Source organism: Parasteatoda tepidariorum, chromosome 3 (assembly GCF_043381705.1).
Source record: "Parasteatoda tepidariorum isolate YZ-2023 chromosome 3, CAS_Ptep_4.0, whole genome shotgun sequence".
NCBI classification, from domain to species: domain Eukaryota; kingdom Metazoa; phylum Arthropoda; class Arachnida; order Araneae; family Theridiidae; genus Parasteatoda; species Parasteatoda tepidariorum.
In genome coordinates this window covers 30995117-31005842 of record NC_092206.1, presented here as the reverse complement: position 1 = coordinate 31005842, position 10726 = coordinate 30995117, and positions in this window count along the sequence as shown.

Genomic DNA, 10726 nt, shown 5'->3' with positions numbered 1-10726 from the left:
CGGCTTAATTTATAATTTTATGATACAATTTTTATTTTCTTCATCTTTTTCTTCTCGCCCCTTAACGCGTTAGCGCAATGAGGACATTTTCCCCAGGAAGTTCCTTGCACATTCCTCAGACACTCCTTTTCTTGGAAAAAGCTGTCGGCGTCGTTTGATGTAGCACGAGAATTTGAAGTCGACTGAAACTTAGCTTTGCAACGTCAATCAGAAGGTGAGAATAACACTTAAAAATAATATTGATAATACATCTCAACTTAAAATTTTAGTTCTTTAACTCATACTTTCAGTACCTTGAGTACTCAACTCGTTTTTTTTTCCTTTTTGCTATAAAAGCCAGAGCGCGGGAGATGCTCGTGGCATTCGAATCTTTTCATCACCCCAACGTCACGCTGCTCCCTGGCGGGACGTTTTTTTCCCCCTTCCTCTTCTTCTAGAGGAAGAGAACATCTTTTGGTATGGCGTCACGTCTACCGCCATGTTGGCAAGTCAATCTGCTGTGCTTTCTTTTTTCTCTGATTTAATGTCTACTAAGTAAATTCCTGATTGTGTATCTCCTCCTTTTAATATGATTATATGGGACTTTATGACAAAAATAAAGGAGATAGGCTGCCATCAACATGTTGGATATTTATGGGACGCATCCGCTGCCCAGACACCGCCATTGATGGACTCCTTCACAGCCATTTCTAGCTTTATTGTAATGCTGTTTTAACTTTTCAAAAAAAAAAAAAAAAATCGCAAAAATATCGGCAGCTGTTCCCTTTTGAAAAATTTTATGATTTAATCCTTTTATCAAGAATTCTTTTTGATTGAATACTCTTCTTTATGACGCACTAGCTTGGGATAGTTCGGTCTCCTGCTCCAGCTATACCAATAGTACCCACATTTTTAAGATGTTGTGCCATTGATGATATTTTTTAAGATGTTGTGCCATTGATGATATTTTTAAGATGTTGTGCCTCACTGTGTTAATTTTAAGATGTTTGCCTAGTAATCTCCAATAAACAACAAAGATTTAGTAAAAAGAACTGGACTACTTCATTTTGACTGGTTTTGTTGTTGTTTTCTTCATAGGTATGGATAGCTTCTATGGAGAGGAGGTATGTCTTTTTGTAGAATATATTTGTTATTTTCTGGGACTTTAAAAATTAATATTCCTTCTGGGTTGTAAAATTTGCAACACAACTCCAAAAATGTACCACTATATTTTTTCACCCGGTCATTAATTTTTATTTTTCTTTTTTAAATTGTTATCACTTGCTTGTTAGCAACTTTTCATTCCTTTTTTTTTATTTTATACCCAACCGTAACAGGGCAACTATGATTATAAAAATATCCTTAATTACGAATTAGATTGCTGGCAAATTTTAAATAATGCATGTTTTTATTAAGGATCTGACTTCAAGGATTTGATTTTTCGTCAGTTCTAGCTAGTTTATTTTTACACTATTATGAAAAACACTATATTCTAAAAATCATTTTCTTAAGATTTATTGAGAATTCAATTATCTTTAATTTTAAAAAGTATATAAGTTTGTAAAATAATATTTACTCCGAAGAAATCGACCTTGCTTCGAAATCATCATGGTTGTATTCATTCTAGTTTTTTTGGATATAAGTATTAAAAAAAGAAAAAAATATCTATATTGTTGACACATGCGATTAAAGAAATGATTTTAAGATTAATATAAATAAACTTATAGTATGAAATTCCAATATTTCTAAAAACATTTATTTAAATACTATTTTATTCAAATAAATCGAATTTGAAGTAATATTAATTTGCTCAAAAAACAAATAAACTCCTCTCACACTATTGTATTGATTGCTTTGACTATATTAATGCAATATTAGAAAACATTATTTTGCGGATACTATCGTATCAGCTGATGACAAGATTATATATTTTCGTCGTTTCGCTTACGGACTAATTTTAAAATTTTTAATCATTTTATTCTGAATTTTAAAAATTTGATTATTTTTCATTGAAGTTTCAAAAATTTTAATTATTTTTCATTCAAATTTTAAAATTTTTATTTATAAAAATGTTAATTATTTTTTTATGATACGTTATTTTCTTCGTTTTAAAAAAGTGTTTTTCCTTTGTTTTTTCTTGCTTTCTTTGTATTTTTATCTAATAATATTTGTTTCATACACTTGAAGCTTATGCGCAGTTAATAAAATTTAATATTAAATTTTTTATCATATATATTGCCGTATTTAGGAATTTATTTTAAAATCTACTTTTTTAAAAAAAAATGAAATTTGCTTTTTCAACCTGACTTAAAGTTGTAAATTGTCCACAGATTCTTAAGTTGCAACCACTTCTTTTTTTTCTAAAAACTAATTATATATGTTTAGAATGATTTGTTTAATTTTTTTTGTAAATATAATTCTAACAGTAGACAACCTTCAATATGTTTTATGGTTATTATTAAAGTGTTGTAATGCTTCACGTGTATTTGTCATTTACATATCTAAGGCGAAACAAAACGTGAATGTATTTTTTCTTTCACTGCAATGCTAATTTAATAAGTTCAGTAAATTAATACCATTACAACATACTCTTTTAGTGACTTTTTTCAATTATCATAAAAACTTAAGTCTTACAACACTTGTTAAAATCCTTATATTGTACACACGCGGATATAGTTATTAAACTTTATGGCTTTTCTTTGTGATTTAATATTATCTTGTTTTTATTTTGAGCTCAAATATGTCTAGAATCTGAGGAAATAATTGATATGTTTTGTATGCTTCTTCTGTCGAATAATAGCGCCGCTTTGACTGGATCTTATTAATTTGAATACCCTTAGGGAGCTCAACTTATTGAAATTTAACAGAATAGTTTTATTTCACAATGACTCAATCTTTAGAATAATTGTGGTGTGAAAAATTCTAAGGAACAGGGCATTAATGGAATCTATTATTGAATGGCTAAAATATGAATCAGGGTTCTTAAAAATGTATTTAAAAGTTCTCTGAATATGCATCATTATTTCATGCTTAAAATCATTAATCACTTAAAATATATTTGAGATTAATTTAATAATTGAAAGGAAGCTTTTATATATCTTCACGCTTTTGTAAATCATTCGTTTTAGCAACAGTCATTAATTAAGTATTTTATAAAAATGAAAGTATAATTAATTAATCTATCATTAACGATTTCAATAAGACACGCAATGCCTGCTTATCACTTTATTGCATTTTTACAACTGTGTCAAAGTTTTATTTTTAATTACTATTGTATCGAAAAAATGCGGATTTATAAGAAAATTAATGGTATAACTCAAAATGAAAAATCTGAAACAAATATTGGTAACGGGATTTATTTAACAGCATGAATTTAAAAAGTAAAAAAACCTTTCAAACTTACTAAAAATGATTTTGAAGTTTTCTTAACGTCTTTTTAATTAATTATCATCGTCAATTTAAAAATGAATTATGATGTATAGAAAATCAACAAAAGAGAATTTTTTTCCCCAAACAATATAAGTTTATTAAAAAATTTGTTGTTTAAACAAATCAAATTACAACGAAGCTTTCCAAATGCTTTATTAAGTTTAGTTGATTTTTCGTCTGCTTGTACAAGTTCGTAAAGAACGTTTAAGTTTAGAAAAATACACATATTGCTTTGAAAATTACACTTAAGACAAGGAACATATAACGTATTGCATCATGAACTCAAATTCATTATTGCCTTTTTCCTTCCACTTCTCACGTAGCAGAGAAGTGAGGGTACTTAATAGTTACTTGAGAGAATTTAAAAAAATCCTATTTAGTCATTTATTGTTAAGTTTCAAAAAGAGAAAGAGAGAGAAACCGATAAAAGATTTGAAATCAGCGACGCGAAAATATTATATATTAAGCGAAATATATATTAAGATCTATAAAAGATAATGTAACAGGGAAGAAAATAAACTTGGTTAAACCATTGTTATTAAAGACATTTTTTTCGATTTTTCTTTAAGATTGTAAAGATATTTGAGATGCGCATATGGTGTATTTGCGAGGTGGAGATAGATAGATGAGGTTTAGAGAAACCTTAAGTTATTTAGGTTCACAGGTTTTAAACCTAATTTATTTAGGTTTTTTATTACGCCTTTATTTAGGTTTTAAGCCTAAAGTTATTTAGGTTTTAGGTTTGAAATATTTAAGATCTCTTCAAAAATCTTATGCAGCAGGAAATTTTTTTCCCCACTGTTATTAGAGAAATTTTTTTCCAATTTTTTTTAAAGATTTGGAAGATATTTGAAATGTGCATGTGGTGTACTTACGAAAAAAAGATTGATAGATGAGAGATTGAGAAAGTGGAAATCGTGTACAAGAAACAGGCGGATTTGGAGTTAAATTGTTAGGGAGATCTTGATCCTACACGGATTGTATTATCAGGGAGTAAGAATATGGTGCACTAGAAGCAGTATGATCGACATTTGTGTTATTAAACGCAAGAGTCAGTAAGACACACAAGATAAGACTGATGTGGTTATGTTGAGCCGATTTCAAAATAAAAAAAATATCGATATGTATGCATGGTTTCATGAATTTTTTTCTGCCATAAGCATCGTTAAAATGCTTTATTTAATTCTTAGGATACATAGGCAAAACACTTTTGTGAAATCTTAAGATTCTACGTTCTTTATTTGTTTGGAACAATAAAAAAAGTAGATCGTACATTTATCAATGGTTCAATTAACTCTTAATGTTATGAAACATTTTAGATTCAGTACTGTCTATTTATATATTCTCCATTTTTGATATTCGATTTATATTCTTTTTGTAACATTTTCTGCATATTATATTATCTTCTTAGCTAATTTTGAATTGTAAGAATTAGGTGTTACAGATTTTGAAATTTAGGCTTCAAATTTTTTTCCGGTGGTTTAGTGTCGCAAAAATTCAGACAAAAATATTTTTTACCGTAAAAAATTTTTTTTTTGAGCAAATTTTAAGGAGCTTCTTTTGCACAGTTTGAGAGCTGCTATTTGATTTACTGTTATAATGACTGAAAATAATTGCGAAAATAATATTAAGCAAGCAAAAGTCAAGCAAGCACTTTAATACATTTCCGACTTTCATATCTTTTATATTATTTGGAATTTTTTGTTTCATTCCAAATTTCTATTAAGTATCTAAAGTCACCAGCTATTTCCCCGTTAAATTGCTGATCTGCCATTATATCAAACTTCTCACCTCTTCCAACCTACTTTAGTCTTGAAATAATTTTACTGACATTTCTCACTGACATATTTAGCTTTTGTATTTAATGAAGTTTACTTTTGACCTTAGAACACTCAAGAGAAATAGTTCGATGAACTTTTCTTGTTCAAATCTTTTCAAAGTGTAACATTGTAAAAAGCTGTTTCTTTACAAAAAGAGTTGCTCAATATCTTTGCAATAACCTTTAAAGTTCATCATGAAATCCTACATTGAACTTTTGAGAAAGATGTTTTCTTAAAAGAAACATCAAATAATTTTGGAAGTAGATATTGATGAAAGGGGAAGTATTTTTTTTAAAGGATACATTAAGAAAAAAAAATTTACTGAATTCCAAAAGTTGTTTTCAAAAAGTTTTTTTCTGAAACTTCATTGACAAAAAAAAGCACTTCTTAAAGAACGTTTTGTCGATTTTTATTCTTCACGCATGAAGCATTTTAATCTGAGTATAAAAATGTAGATACCGATAAAAAAAACTGATTGTTTTTATTGCTTTAAAGTTGTGGGATTCTATATTTACTCTATCGAAAAAGTTTGAAACGGATATTGATCAAAATTTCACTGAAATCAATTTCTAAAAATGATCACTATTGGTAAATTTTTATAAAAACATATGCTCGTTTTGATGTCACACCGTATACCTTTATCAGTAGGATAAATGTCACGGATGGGGAAGCAGAGATAATTCAAACCGCCAGAATGTGTCAGTAAAAACAGTCATCAGTAAAAATTTAGAAACTGATAAAAAAAAACTGATTAATGTAATTACTTTAATAAAGTTCTAAGATTCTATAGTATCCCGATCAGAAAAATTTAAAACGGATATTAATCGAAATTGCACTAAAAACAACTTTTAAAAATCACTATTTGTAGAATTTTGATTAAAACCCTTTACACGCTTCATTGTCACGTTGGTAAACTTTCTCCAGTTGGATAATTGACTGTGATTACATATTTCAGACATCACATATTTCATAGCTTTTAAAATTTCTTTAATTTCTTAGAATTATTTCTTTTCTTAACAATCAATGTAACGGCTCACTTTTTAATTCAATACAAAAATATAACTCGTTAATTCACTGTCGCTACCTAATCAAATATCAGAATCTATTTTTAACTCAATTTTTCCTTAAGCTACTTTATTTCTCGAGCCACAAGAATTTCTCGGTTACAGGGTTATATTAATTTCTAACTGTCCTTTTGGTGATAAAGTTGTAGCCAAAGTATTTGAAATTTAATATTAATAACGCAGGGTTGGCTTTTATTTTGCCTATATTATCTATCGATAATTCGCCAAATTTTGGATCTCTTCCCATGCTTTTAAGTGTCCGCTAGTAACTGCTCATTCACTGGACATCTGACCCTGGCGCTAAGACTGGAGAGTTTATCCCCAGTCCGACTGTTGAAAGTGTTAGAAAATTATTTGATATGATATCGATGCTTAAAAAAAAACTGTCCTCGCATGGAAAGGAAATGTCCTGACATTTTATTTTGTTAAAATAATATGTTTTTAATATTTTATGTGTGGCTACATTGTTAATTTTTTAAAAAAGCTCCCTAATAAAGCAAGATCTTTTTCTTTGCTTGATCATATCTAAGTAGTTCCCCTGTGTTGTGATACAAAGATAATGTAAAAGAATTTTCACTATTACCAGCTGCCATAATAAATGGCACAAAGGGGAAATCAGAGATGATTCAATCCCATAGTATTTGAACCAGTCTAAAAAGATAAATATACAGTAAAAGATGAAGTTTTGCCTCAGTCTAAGGAGATAAATATACATTAAATTGACAATAATTGTATGAAATTAAAAAAAAAGAATTAATGATTTACAAATATTTTAAAACTATTGTATAGCAACAAGATCATTAACAATAGAGTGTTTACTTCTGATGATGTGAAAAATCTCCCAAAAATCCAGGTCAACGCATGAAATACATTTATAAATGATTAAATGAGAAGAAAAATCGGCCTTTAAAATCAAGGTCAAAGCATAAAATACATTTATAAATGATTAAATGTGAAGAAAAATCGGCCTTTAAAATCCAGGTCAACGCATAAAATACATTTATAAATGATTAAATGTGAAGAAAAATCGGCCAATGGTCTTTTGCTCAATAATGTTTTGTGAGAGATGAGCGGTATTGCAGAATGGTCCAATGGAGAATGTCAGTTCATTGATTAAAAAGGCCATATTTTATAACAATTAAGTTTAATAATTGTAAACAATAAAAACAAACAAATATGATGCTGGGATATTTGTTAGGCTTCCCGGTAAAATTCTTCCACTTCAATTCGCTACCTGTCACACAAGTAATACATAATAAGAACTATTGTTGACTGATTACAGCTCCGCTGTTGGTCAGGCAGAAAATCATAAGAAGAAGTGAAGTTCTTTATTCTCGAGGTAGCCTTAATGGTCGTTTAGACAATGTTTGAGTGCTTGAACGTTCGCTAGGGAAATTTTAAAGGATGAATGTAACCTTGCCTTCTTCATATATTTCATCATTTTTTTCCAACAGATACAAGATGTAGCACAATTTGACATTCTTATGCTGTGCATCGAAAATTTTAATTAAGTGCTAATTTTATAACGGTATTTTATGTTTTTTTTTCCCATTTTAAACGATAAAATATAACCACTGTGTAGTGTGAGTTATTCATATTTGCATTTTTTTTTATGCAACCACTTTGTTAAGCAGAATTAATATTAATTGTATAATTAGACTAACACCATTAAATTTGTGAAAAATATTATGAATAATTTAATGCCATTAAGGTAAATAAAAATTCCAATAAATATTCACAGACAAGAAAAGAATATTCAGAAAGATTGCACGAAAACCAAGAAGTATATTAAATTAATTTATTGGTTTTTATGTATAAAATATTTTGTTGAATTATAGGATATCTAAGAATGACTTGAAGTGATAAAACAATTTAATAAGTTTTTCAAATAAATAAATGCACTTTTAGTTTGCAGTAATTATATAATCATAAATGTAAATAATAATAATTTATAAATAGTACATTGAAATAAATTTAAATGCTTTAATTCCAATAGGAGTATTTTTAATTATATCTTTTGGCTTCTTAGACCCTAAAATGTAACAATAATGAAAATGTCATTAAGTTATAAAAAATATATTTTTATGTTTACTGCTTACTCTATGATATCGGTAGACTACAACCTATGTTGTAAAATTTCTTATGTTTAAAACAGATTTGTACTAAAGAAGAAACTTAGAAATACTTACGTTCACCTTCCAATGAGGAGAACCGGGTTCGAATCCCAGTCGATACGAATTCCGCATCCGGCTTGCACCGACCACAGTGCTGACGTGAAATATCTTCAGTGGTAGACGGATCATGGGTTAGAGTCTCCTTGCCGTGAGGCTACCCGTGGGAGGTTCTCGTGGTCTTCCTCTTCATGTAACGCAAATGCGGGTTAGCTTCATCAAAAAGTCCTCAACGAAGGCAAATTTCTCCCAATACTCGATCCAGGAGTTCCCTTGTCTTCTGGATTGGGTTCAAAATTACAAGGCTACGGAGTTGAGCATTAGCAGTCGTAAACCCATAGAATTGAGTCGGCTGTTCAGCTACGGTTATAAAAAAAATTACTTACCATAATCAAAGAAGAAAATACGATAATATGGAGGAAAAAATTTAAGTAAAGTTTCTACGTACTTACAACATCTACTTCTCAGGCATACCATTTTTAAGTCTTAAATGACACGCTTTAATAATTATGTTCAAATAACTTATGAACAGTCAGCAATATAATTAAATATTTATTTACGTGTTTATATATAGCATAAAAAGGTACTTACGTATTTTCCTAAGGACCACCAATTCTAAAAATTAATGTAGTTCAAAATCAAATATTTTCTCATCATTAAGATATATTTGTATTTTGCTTACTTGCTTATGATCATTTAATATGAAAAAATAAAATTGAAAGATATTGAAATGACTTAGGCGCAGTGTTGGCTAAAGTGCTTCGCGGGATAAAGCGTAAGTACCCAATAGAAATTTACCCATGAAATTTTTCAAAATTGCTTGAACTTCTTTTCTCCAAAACAGAACTGTGAGCCATGGGATCTCAAGTGATCGAGTGTTCACATTCCAATGAGGTGAATCAGGTTCGAATATCAGAGATTACTGGTCGATACGAATACAACACCCGTCTGTCACCGATCATAGCGCTGGCGTAAAAATATCCTCAGTTGTAAACAGATCATGAGTTTGAGTCCCCTTCCAGTTAAGCCAACCGTGGGAGACTTTCGTGGCTCTCTATGCAGCGCAAATGCGGGTTAGTTTTATCAAAAAGTTCTCCACGAAGGCAAAATTTCTCTCAATAAATGATCCAGGAGTTCCCTTGTCTTCTGGATTGGGTTTAAAATTACAAGGTGACCGAGTTGAACATTGGTAGTAGTAAACCCAAAATTTGGTCTACTGTTCAAAGACGGTTGTAAAATAAAATAAAACAGACATGCATTAAAAAGGATGATATTTGAAAAAAAATGTATCTACAAGTATTCTGAATTTTACCTGTAATACATCATATATTTATTTAGTAGAAGATTAATTAATTAATTTATTTTTAAATCTATATAATACATAAATACTGATTTATTTTAAATTTATCTATTTTTAAATTTATTTTAAAATAATTTGCTTGCATGATTATCAGCAATATACTTAAATATGTATATTGCTGATAATCATGCAATATACTTAAATATCTCTATATAAATTGGTCAATTTATATAGAGATTTAAAATTCTGCCAACGTGATTCTTGAATATTGCTTAAACTTCTTATCATCAAAACAGATCCGTACTGAAGAAGATAATATTGGAAGAAAAATATTTATTTAATAAAATAGCCAAGTTTCCGTTGAGTATTCTTTTACGTAATATAGCACCCATTTGTCAGACTTCGCATTTTTAAGTCTTAAATTTCTAAAGAACTTTCTTCTATAGATAAAACTAAAAGTAGTGCTAAAGAAATTCTAATTACATGCCAAGGAAGGAAAAATTAGGTCCATTAGAAAGAGGAACTCACTAAGTTGCAAAAGCGTTCCTTTTGGCTATGCTAATAATAAGAAAAAAAAATCCAATCTTTTAACAAGCGGAAAGCACTACGCTGTTCATAAGGCTCTGAAGGAAATATGTTAGACATTTTTATTGAGCTACTTCAGCACTTAAACAATATTTTCTTTTATTTTCAATGAAGTTTCTTTTCAAGTAAATTAGGTGCTTTTCACTTAATCATTGCCTGTATCCGAAAATCCTTGAAACGTTGCACTATGAAGAGTGGTTACTTCTGTTTCGAATTTATTTATACTAAATTTCGTGAAAAAGGTGACGTAAATTATGGGAAATAATTATTTCAAGTTACATTCAAGGGTGAATTTCTAAAATTTTGTGTTTGTGAGATCAGGATTTCTTGTTTCACTTTTACAATCATCATATATATATATATATATATATATATATA